Genomic DNA, 12,026 nt, shown 5'->3' on the forward strand with positions numbered 1-12,026 from the left:
TGAAAGGGGTTATTGTGGCATATTTCGCGCTTGTTGGCGGCGTGAAGGGGCCCACACTCACCAATTGCTCCGTGGTTTGACCAACACTGTGGCAACACATTTTTGAACTTTCCCGAGGGATCGGGCACCACGCAGCAGCCTGGAACACTAGCTCGGGTGAGCGGCTCTGCCTGGAGCAGCGCAACATTGACGGAGCGTGGGGATCACTAAAATCCACGCGTTCAGCCCTACCGAGGACAGAGGTATCCAGGTGGAGTGTTGGGGAGCGAAGGGGAAACAGGACATTAATTCTAGAGGCCACCAAAGACATTACACCTCCTCACTTTGGCAGGGTAATTCAGCGCACAGCAAGCAAGATCCCCGTACTTGCACTTTTCACGCAGGTGCATGATGGAAGCTGTAGTTCACAACTGCAGCTGCTGGTGACCGGACGGGGTCAGCTGACCTTCCTTGAAGAGGGGAGGACCTTAGAAGTACTAAAGGAGGAGTTTGGCGGCATACCAGTTCTTGCAACAGCGTCCGACGAAGGCTCTACATGCCGAAATGCATCACGCTAAGCAAATGGTCAAATAAATTGTTTTCCTGAAACCTCCCCGTTGGGCCTCTGACTTCTTTGATGAAAGGGGTTATTGTGGCATATTTCGCGCTTGTTGGCGGCGTGAAGGGGCCCACACTCACCAATTGCTCCGTGGTTTGACCAACACTGTGGCAACACATTTTTGAACTTTCCCGAGGGATCGGGCACCACGCAGCAGCCTGGAACACTAGCTCGGGTGAGCGGCTCTGCCTGGAGCAGCGCAACATTGACGGAGCGTGGGGATCACTAAAATCCACGCGTTCAGCCCTACCGAGGACAGAGGTATCCAGGTGGAGTGTTGGGGAGCGAAGGGGAAACAGGACATTAATTCTGGAGGCCACCAAAGACATTACACCTCCTCACTTTGGCAGGGTAATTCAGCGCACAGCAAGCAAGATCCCCGTACTTGCACTTTTCACGCAGGTGCATGATGGAAGCTGTAGTTCACAACTGCAGCTGCTGGTGACCGGACGGGGTCAGCTGACCTTCCTTGAAGAGGGGAGGACCTTAGAAGTACTAAAGGAGGAGTTTGGCGGCATACCAGTTCTTGCAACAGCGTCCGACGAAGGCTCTACATGCCGAAATGCATCACGCTAAGCAAATGGTCAAATAAATTGTTTTCCTGAAACCTCCCCGTTGGGCCTCTGACTTCTTTGATGAAAGGGGTTATTGTGGCATATATATATATATATATATATATATATATATATATATATATATATATATAGCATACAACGTCTTCTGTAGTTCGTAGAACAAGACGAGATGAACCCGCAACTGGTACAATTTTTGTTTATTGTTTATTACAAGCCCAACACCAAATCCGCCATAACGTTTCAGCCCGCGAAGGGCCTTGATCATATATATATATGACACTAACGCCTTTGGAATTGAAGACCCTTTCTTTAGGATTGTCATTTTGCCCCCCCAGGAATTTCAACTATGCTGATACACGCATCGATTTGTTTAAATTTACGCGAAAGCTCAAGCTTAGAAAGCATTTTTCAAACAACAAATCTCGCAAGGGGGAAGTGAGAACTGACAAGATCGCAAGCAGCCCAGCCCTTATAGCGAATGATATGCCATTGCTACAAGATCTGGAGGGTCTACGGCTAGAACAGTCCTTGTCTCAGAGTCCTGATACCCAGCCTACTTTGTTCACTGGTGGCCTTACAAGCTTCAAAAAACGCTCAACATACACACCACATATGCTGCATGACAATATAGACATTTTTCATGAGGCCCCTGTTAAGGACATTAAGGGTCTATATGAGCAAACACTCAGGAACAACAAGTACAAACACAGGCATAACCGCAGATATACAGATTTAGTTGCCAAAATACAGAAATGTGGGAATGTCATTGTTCGTCAATCAGCCAAGGGGGGCAACATTGTCTTATGGGCAAGAGACCTCTATCTGGAGGAGGCGTTATTACAACTGAATGACGCCTCATGCTACAGACATTGTGATGTGGGAGCGGTTAAGAAGTCTCAATTAACTTTTTATTCATTGTTGATGGGTGGAGATCATCGGGCCTCATCAGCATGGATGAACTAAAATAGCTGAAAAATTAGCACCCCATCATGCCCGTCCTATACTTGATTCCCAAGGTCCACAAAAACCCAAACAAACCCCCCGGTAGACCCATCATCTCTGCATGTGGGGAGCTTTTCGAAAAAACTACTGTTTATGTGGATTCGTTCCTACAAGAATTTGTGTGTGGACTGCCCTCTTACATCCAGGATTCCAGTGATTTTTTGAGGAAAATCAATGAACTACAATGGGATCCAGAATTTTTGTTAATTACTCTTGACGTCACAGCGTTATATACGAGTATTGTACATGCGGATGGGTTGAGGGCTACTGCATACTACTTGGGACAACGACCGATTGAATATGTAGAACATAACAAGATGTTACTGTCTATGATGAGTTCTGCCTGAACAATAACTTCTTTATGTTTAACAAACAACATTATCAACAGGTCAGGGGAGTAGCCATGGGAGCCTGTTTCTCTCCCAGTTATGCCTGTATTCATATGGGATACTGGGAGAGACAGGTCCTCTATGGTGAGCAATTTGCAGGGATCACATTGTTCGGTGGTATAGATACATCGACGATGTTTTTCTGATCTGGCATGGTACACAAACACAGGCAGAGAATTTCATTATACAGTTAAACACTAACAACTACAATTTGGCATTCACTTCTAACATCAGTGCACATCATGCAACCTTTCTGGATGTCTCAATTGAGATTACCAATGGCCGTCTGGAAACAGCGTTGTTTAGGAAGCCCACCGCGGGGAATACAGTACTGCACGCCCAGAGTCACCACCCTCCGCATTTAATAAGGAGCATCCCTTATGGGGAGATGCTCAGGATTAGAAGGGTTTGCAGTACCGAATCACAATGCAATGCAGCACAAGAGGCCAGTAAACTTAGGTTTCTGGCCAGAGGATACAGTGAGAACATAGTGGTGGCTGCAATACGCAAAGCCAATGCCCTTCCCTGTGAAACAGCTTTACTGCACAAAAAATCCCAAGGTCCAGCTACTATGCCTATGCAGCAACCTATCAGATTGATATGGTCATTTAATAGCCAACATGGGACACTCAGAAAGATAATGAACAAACACTGGGATCTGGTGAAATGTGATCCCGTGATTGGTGAACTAATGCCAAGAAAACCAGCAATCACTTACTCCTTACAGGATGCTTTGGTCAAATCGAGCCCAGAATTGGATATACCTAAGGATTGGCTGGCCGGTAGTAGATGTTTTAGAAAATGCTCTACATGCAAGGCATGTTCACATGGGGTTAACAGAACGGAATATCTTACCCCTTTCTCAGCAGTCCCATATAAAATAAATAAAAAGCTAACCTGCAAGAGTGAATTTGCAGTATACGTGTTGGAGTGCCCATGTGGCTTGAGATATGTGGGCAGCTCAAAGCTGCAAGTTCACAAACGGGTCCTCCAACATTTGAGGGCTATTAATACCAATGATTCTTCCTATTTAGTGGCTAGACACTTCAAGGAGTATCACAATAACAACAGTACTCTGCTGAAGTACTATGCCATTGACTCAGTAGGACCTCTGAGAAGAGGAGGCGATAGGGATGCTGCACTCAGAAAGTTAGAAACAAGGTATATTTTGATGTTGGATAGTAAGGCACCACAGGGGCTTATTGCCTCGGAAGACTTTTACACCTGTCTCTGAAGTAAACATTATCTCCTAAACATACCATAGAGTTATCTGAATGCTAATTGGTCTGTGTTACCAACATTATCTTGTTAAATCATCTTACACGTAAATGAAATGCAACCCACTGAAATACCAACTGGTTGTTGTAAGATTTTGCTTGTCCTTGTGTTCAAGCCATCTGTTTGTTCGGAAAATTTGCCACTTAGTGTGTTAGGATGACAGACTGGGACCAGTCTGAATAACATCTCATCCATAAGACACAAATAGATGTGAAAATATTTTTTTTAATTTATTGTGTCAACATAGTTTTAATTTGATATATATAAAAAAAACAAGTTACCCTAAAAAAAATGTAACTAGTATTTGGTAGGTGTGTTTCTTTTAAAAATGATGTATTTCATTGATCAAATACCCTACCATTTACTGCACACACTATCAAGCACTTTATAATAAATTTTTTTCATTTATTTATTCATGTGGGTGTCATGACACAGGATATAAATTTGTAAAATTGTACATAGACATAATGAATATTTATAGGTTAACCGTCGCGTGCCACAGTATTGATTTTAATTCATTCTTTTTTTGTATATATAAAGAATTGGATTTTAGGCCAACTTTTATCACATGCTAAGCATTTTTATGTATTTCTTATATATATATTTTATATATATTTATAGCTAAATAACTATTTATTCTGCTATTTTTTGTAATGCATGTGATATTTACCAACATAAACATTTTTGGGCTTGCCTCAGGTTATAAAATGTCATGCTCATTGATTCATGATGTTTTGTTATATGAAATGTTATGGTTAGGGATTTATCCCAATACTGTGTTTAACCATGAAGTACAGCGTGCGCCAGATTACTAGTGCCATGCTTTTTGTTTCATCATGTCGGGTTATGTGTAATATTAAGGCTATAGGGATTCATCCCAATACTGTTTTTGTCCGAGAAGCACAGTGGAAATTAAGGGAAAAAATTGTAGTATTTTTACTATGTTCCCCGTGCTTTCAATTGACACCCAATGAAATTGTTCATTTCACTTGCACTTGCACTTTAAATTTCTGCCGCCGCCCTCTATGGCGCCATGTGACCAAGGCCTCTGGGAGGCCGAAACGTTATGCTGTCCGTTGCGGAAATAAAGTAAATTGCTCACGGAAATCTGGGTCTCCTGTTTCTTGGCGGTGCTGCGGCTGGATTTAGTCCGTCACATTGTTGTGGAAACCGGTGTTGAGATATATATATATATATGAGCACAATCTTCAAACCTCCACAGGCAGCGGCGAAAGAAGAAGCAGGCCCCACGTAGTCCAGGCAAGATGTTATTTATTCCATGTGCCTTCCAAAATGCAACGTTTCGACTACCAGCGTAGTCTTGTTCACACACCACATTTCAAAAAATGGAAACTTCTATTATGTTTGCAGTGCTGACCCGCCCTATTGGGCCACACCTACCAAAACGTGAGTCACATGGTCGTGCCAAAATGCTGGATACAAACATTTTAAAGATACAGTGCACAAAATTCGCTATGTCAATGTAACTTTGTTGCACCAAAGAAATAAAACAGAAACAATACTGCATGCTTGATGATTATTAAAGACAATCCAAATTGTTTTCTGATAACATAAATATTAAACCCACAATTTTGCGGAAAACAAAATACCTGCATGAATGCGCTGGTGTTATTGAGCATCAGTAAATGAGACAAAATGATATGCATGAATGCATAATGTACCTCACAGTGACTCAGAATAAACAATTACGGATAATAAACCAAAATAAAGCATGGAAGATTATTCTGAAGATGCAAATCATAGCTGTACAGTGTAAATTGTTCCATAGCTGGGCACAACCTTGCGAGAAAACAAATTATGTGTAACACCAAAAAACAGCACCTTAATGTGAAAAAACACAGAATCAAGTATCAGTCCCATGTATTTATAAAACTATTTTTTTGTGTATTGAAAAAAAAATTTTTTTTAAATGTCATAAATATATAAGGACTATTTACAAAACCATTGTGTTTGAGGAAAAAGTGCTTGAATAAATATACAGTGTAACAAAACCACCAAAAGAAAACAATTCCAAAAGTGTTCATTAAAAAACTGCACTGTTCGGAAAACCAAGCAGCTGACCCAGATTTAAGAAACAGGACTACAGAATACCTGAAACAGGTGCTTGAATTCAAGATTACATATATTTACAATTTGTACATAATTTTTTGTATTTTCTTGGCTCATCTCACGTTGGAAATCATATAATGTACTGTGTTCAGAGTATATACAATGGATCAATGTTTCTATAGAAAGTTGTGCATGTCCTCTGTCGCGTTTAACCCGTTTGGTTGTTTGCTGTCGAGTTTGATAATGTACTGCGTTTCAAGCCGGCGTAAAAGTTTATCACGGTCACCACCTCGCCTTAGGGGAGCAATATATATATATATATAAATATATATATATTCTGTGGAAAAAAATGGTTATCGAGACATTTCAGTATTATAGTATGGGAGTAGAATTTAAAAAAACTTAGAAATTCACTGAAAGAATCAAAGATTACAGGAACATTATAGGTAGGCCCAGATTTCACTTGTGTAAAACCCGTGAAATTCAGCAGTTATAGTTAGCTGAGTTAACTGTAACTCACACCTCCACATTGCACTGCTTATGACCTTACATATTACATCACTCATGACATGGTCAGTGACATCACTAATGACATCGCTGATGACATCTCAAATGACATCACTGATGACTTCATCCAGTGACTGTGAGTGTTTTAAGTGTATGAGTGTTAAATATATATACCAAGGTGTATTTGTGAATCATTGGGTGTATGAGTGCCTGTATGGATGATTCAGTGGGTGCATGACTGCCTGTATGAGTGAGTGATTAGGTGTCTCAGTGAATATATGGGTGAGTGACTTGTGTGAATTTCTGTATCAGTCTGTCAGTTGGTGTCTAAGTGGTTGCAAGGGTTTGTGAGTGGGTATGTAAGTGGCTGTATTGGTGAGTGATTTATTGCCTGAGTACCTGTTTGGTTGTTTGAGTGTCTGTGTGGGTGGGTGGGTGGGTGAGAGGGTGTGTGTCTGCCTGTAGGCCTGTAGGGATGAATCGGTGGATGAGTCAGTGGCTGTATGATTTAGTGAGTATGTGTTTGAGGGGCTTTATGAGTGAGTTTGTGTATGGTTGTGTGGGTAAGTGGATGTATCCATGGTATATGGGTAAGTAACTGGGTATGTGAAAGGTAGTATAAGTGAGTGATGGGATATATAATTGACTGTATGGGTGAATCAGTGAATGTGAGGGTGACTGTATGAGTGAGTATGGGCTTGTGTTAGTGACTGTATAGGTAAGTGAGTATGTGTTAGTATCTGTATGAGTAAGTGAGTGGATGTATGTGTATCTGTATGGGTAAGTGGCTGTGCGATTAACTGTAATGGCAAGTGACTAGGTGTGTGAGTAGCTGTATGAGTGACTGGCTCAGTGTGTGAATGGCTGTATGGGCGTATGAGTGGATATTTCAGTGGCTGTATTAGTGACTGAGTAGGTGTATGAGTGGCTGTATGGGTGAGTAAGTCGATGTGTGTGTAGATCTAGGAATTAGTTAGTGGGTGTGTAAATAATGGTCTATGAATGTATCTGTGAATGGTTGTGTGAGAGTGGGTGTATGAAAGGTTCGATGGGGTGTGAGTGGGTGCATCAGTGATTCTGTTGATGATACCAACAGTGATGTGTCATCAGTGATGTCACTGACCATGTCATGAGTGATGTAATATGTGAGATCATAAGCAGTGCTTTGCGGGGGGCGTGAGTTATAGTTAGCTTAGCTAACCATAACTGCTAAATTTCACTGCTTTTGAATGAGTGAAATCTGAGCCTAACTATATCATCCCTGTAACCTTTTTTTCAGTTAATTTCTAAGGTTTTTTAAATGGTAATTCCTAACTATAAAGTCCCGATAAACTTTGTTTTTTTCAGTTAATTTTTATGTTTTATTTAGCAGAAGTCGCGTTTCCAGTGTGGTGGAGAAAGGGGGCTGGGCCTCCAGCCAGCTATCAGGAATCCTGCTGTGTCGGACTTACAGGAGGTACCAAAAGGGCTTCTTGGTCCCCAATGTCACTCAAAAGTAAAGTGGACTTTGTACCGATTTTTGCTCTCTCAGAAACTGCCAATCTCCTTCCTGAGAACGCTCTTTCCCTAAAGCTCTTAATTCACTCTTAGTAACTTCTATATGTAATGTCTGCTGGCATAGACTCACCTTCAAACTTTCACATATAAATTCCAATTTTTTTCTGACTCCTTTGGCCCATTTTAAGTAACTGTGCTCGATCTCCTTCATACACCATTGGGGAACTTTCTGTTCCTCATCCCTGCCCAGTTTCTTCCAAAATCGTATTAATGCTGCTTGGGCCTGTATGTTCCACAAGGTCATAACCAACTCCATTCTTATTGCCTGTATCATGGCTGAATCTGCTAGAGACATTAGGGTTTTTAAACATTTCCGTTCCTTAATATCATGCACACTTTTGCCACTTAGGCACAACAATTCTGCTCCATATTGTAATCGAGGGGGTATCATGGCACTATAAGCTTTCATAAGTAAGAAGTCTATGGGACAGATCTCTATAAGCTCCATTGAATTTTTTCAAACCACACACCAATACGTGTGCCCTAGCTTTTAAGGCCTCCATATGGATATTCCCTTTCAGGGACCTTTCAAACCAGACCCGTAAGTACTAATATTCATTTACTATTTCTAGTTTATTGGGGACCAGGTACCAATTGAACCTATGCACCTTTCTCCCAAGACATAAAATGTTGGTCTTACACATGTTGACAAGTAAGTGTTTAGACTTTCAGTAGTTGCTGAAAGCATTCAACTTCCTTTGGAGACCCAGCCCCGTCTGATCTAAAGTTACTAAGTTGTCTGCGTACAGCAAGCACAATATTTGTTTTCCATTCATTCTAAGGCTTGCCCTTCTATTCACCTCTAGTAATGTGGGTACATCTGCTTGGAATATGGCAAAGAATTGGGTGGCCAGCATGCATCCCTGTCTCAAGCCATTATTAATTGCTATTTTTCGAGTCAGAGTCCCCTTCGTGTCCTTGATGACCTGTGCCCAATTCTGTCTGTGTAACTCCTGTATTATGGTAAGTATCCACTTTGGGATGTCTTTTTTTTTCCAAGATATCACAGAGCAGCTCCGGTCTTACCAGATAAAAGGCTGCTTGGAAGTCTATGAAACAGCAGAACCCCTTCCCCCCCTGTTCTACTACTGACTATCAAGCGATCGACCATAGAGCGAAACAGTGGGCGACCGGGGAGTGGCCTTCCTTAAACCCACCCTTTTCCACAGGCACAATGGACCCCTGCTCCACCCAATCCTTCAACATTCCCAATGTTATTTTAGGTAATACTTTTTCTCCCACGTCCAGGAGGAATATCAGCTTATAATTGTTCAGGTCCTTCATGTCTCCTTTCTTATGTAAAGATCGAATTATGGCTCCCTCCAGATATCAGGAATCAGGCTTGGGTCTAGTATTAACAAGACCATTTGAGATAGCACTTCAGCCCACCCCTCCAGCCGTATCTTTATTATGATCGCCGGAAGACTGTCAGGACCTGCTGCGCGAGTTTGGTTTAGCTGTACTATTGTGTGTTTTACATTCTTTACAGTTAAGTGCGCTTTTATATCTTCATCCAACCCCAGCCACAATATTATATCACTCACCGGCGGCTCTCTTCTTTTGCCACACAGGTAACCCAAATACTCCTCCCATGCAGATTCTTCCACCATATAGCTCATTGACCCTTGAATCTTTCCTGAGGTTTCCTGTATGAGCTTCCAAAATGTTCATGCGTTTTGGGATTTTATTGCTACCAGCAGGTTCTCTTAGCACTTCTCTTTATAATTTCGTTTTTGGTTTCTAACTAAGGTTTTTTACACTTTCCTCGATTTAACAAGATTAGTGTAATTATTGGCACCATATCTAGCTTTAAGGCTTCGGCCTTAATTTAAATTTTTTTAACTTTAGCCTTAGACATTGCACCACTTGTCCAATCGTTTCTTAATACCATTCCAATTTACATCCCCTAGCTTTTTCCAATCCTAAATTCTGTTGGAAGTTTGCCAACTTTTCCAGGCATTCCTCACTTAACTTTGTGGTTAAATGTCTTGGGCAATCTAGTTTTAGGGGAATTGCAACATCTTGTGGGCTCATTGTATTTCCAATTAGCTCAAGCTTCGGAGGAGCATGCTCACCATCCTCCTTTTGAGTTACACAAAACCCTTGTTATTTTTTCAAAATCCCAAGCTTGTAGGGATATATAATCAATTGGGCAGTGTTGAGTGCTAACCTTAAGTGTTTGCTTTGCGGGGCAGTCTGTCTCTAACCTACTATTCAAACCAAACAAGCCCTCTGTGCCCAAGTACTTCGCCAATGCCATTTCACGTTGGTGTGGTGAACTGTTGGGAAAATTAGCCATCCTTATGTTACATGCGCGCAATGTTTCTGAGACCAGGGTTCTGTCCTTTTTGGGTTCATTTTACGATTAAAATCTCCCATCAATATAAGCAAATCATTGTCATACTTATCACAAAGACGTCCACATCTTCCTTAAAATTCCAGATCTCTTTCCCATATTCCTTATTGCTCCCCCCCTGCATGTAAGCATTCATGATTACCATATTGTCATGCTTATTTTCTGAGTCCAACAGACAAACTGCAAACCAGTAACCATTTGCATTTTATAGATAAGGGCATCACCCTTTTCGCATATTTATGTTGAAATTAAGGTCATAATCCACCCCGGTGGGCGCCCATATCAATTTTTCTTTTCCGTCCTGCTTAATGGAACGAATAATTCAATTATGGGAGTTTCGTCACACAGCCATGTTTCTTGCAAACACATTATTTCCCAACCTGTGGCTAGCTCTTTAAGGCTTTCTATTTTTACTTTACTTCCCAGCCCATTTATATTCCATGATACAATCCCAAAGCTGTGCGACGACCCATTATCCTAATCAAATTCACTTATTTATTTATTTATTTAGAAAACCCTCCTCCTCCTGACATGGCGAGGCAGGTAGTAGGTTAGTGTATATGTTTAACAATCATTAACTCTTAGAAAATACTAATACTCGGTGGATAATATCATCAGGGATGTCATTTGAGATGTCATCAGTGATGTCCTCGCTTGTCCCATTCCTAGTTGCTGGGACACTGGTTTTATTTTATTTGCTCCGCAATGAATGTTTTGCCACGCTGCCAAATAGGGATGGCACTACCATATGTGCTACTGTGAGAGAATGAAGCAGTCCTTAGGCACGCCCTTCCTTCAAGAACTGAATGACAACTGGTTCTTGTCCTTTCGCTCTGTCTGGCTGCACTGCTTGCAGCCCGTATGCCGCCATCAACTGTGCACTTTTGAGTGTGCCCTAGACATACGCTTGGGGATACAATCAGTCTAATCTATGGACATGAAGCTGCTGGTGTGTCCATTATAGACTTTGTTTTACAGGTGCCCTGAATGACTGTCATTGCTTCAAAACACTTGTTAAGAGCCTCCCTGGCATGCTTCTGCTACTGGTGATTTGGATCCAGGCTTGTCTTCTGCAGATGCACTACTGGCCGTCACTCCTTCAGTGGCTGCTGAAGAGGTTGGATCTGAACATGTTTGCTCCCTGGAACTGGTGAGAGAGGGCCCGCGGAACAATTATCTGTGGTAGCTAAGAATTGCAATGTTTCATCTACTACTCAGAACATTTAAACAAGCTGGCAGTTTCGAGCGGTGAAAAGTTTTTAATTCAGACATTTTTACCCTCTAAATTACTTTTAAATTACCTATTTTTTTTTATTCTCCTTTTTCTATTGACTTTTAATACAATTTGGCTCTCTGTGCTCTTATATTATTAAAGAAGCACAATGCTTTTATGATTTTAGATTCTTATAACTGGTTAAATATATATACTTTTAACATTGTTTTTTGGAAAGCTTTTCGTCACCTCATGACCAAGGAGCAGGTGTCATGTGGTCACATTTGAGCCTGGCAAGAACACAGCCATTTTACATGCCAACGTTTAAAGTTGACATCTTTTTCGAACGTTGACATTTGATTCGCATTTGCTTGCTTGTCAGTATGGTATAATGTTCCATGAAATAACTTTGATTACATTTATACACCTTCATATGTATATTAACAGAGCTTTAAACATTTTATATGAAAGCTATAGTTCA

This window comes from Lissotriton vulgaris, chromosome 11 (assembly GCF_964263255.1).
Source record: "Lissotriton vulgaris chromosome 11, aLisVul1.2, whole genome shotgun sequence".
NCBI classification, from domain to species: Eukaryota; Metazoa; Chordata; class Amphibia; order Caudata; family Salamandridae; genus Lissotriton; species Lissotriton vulgaris.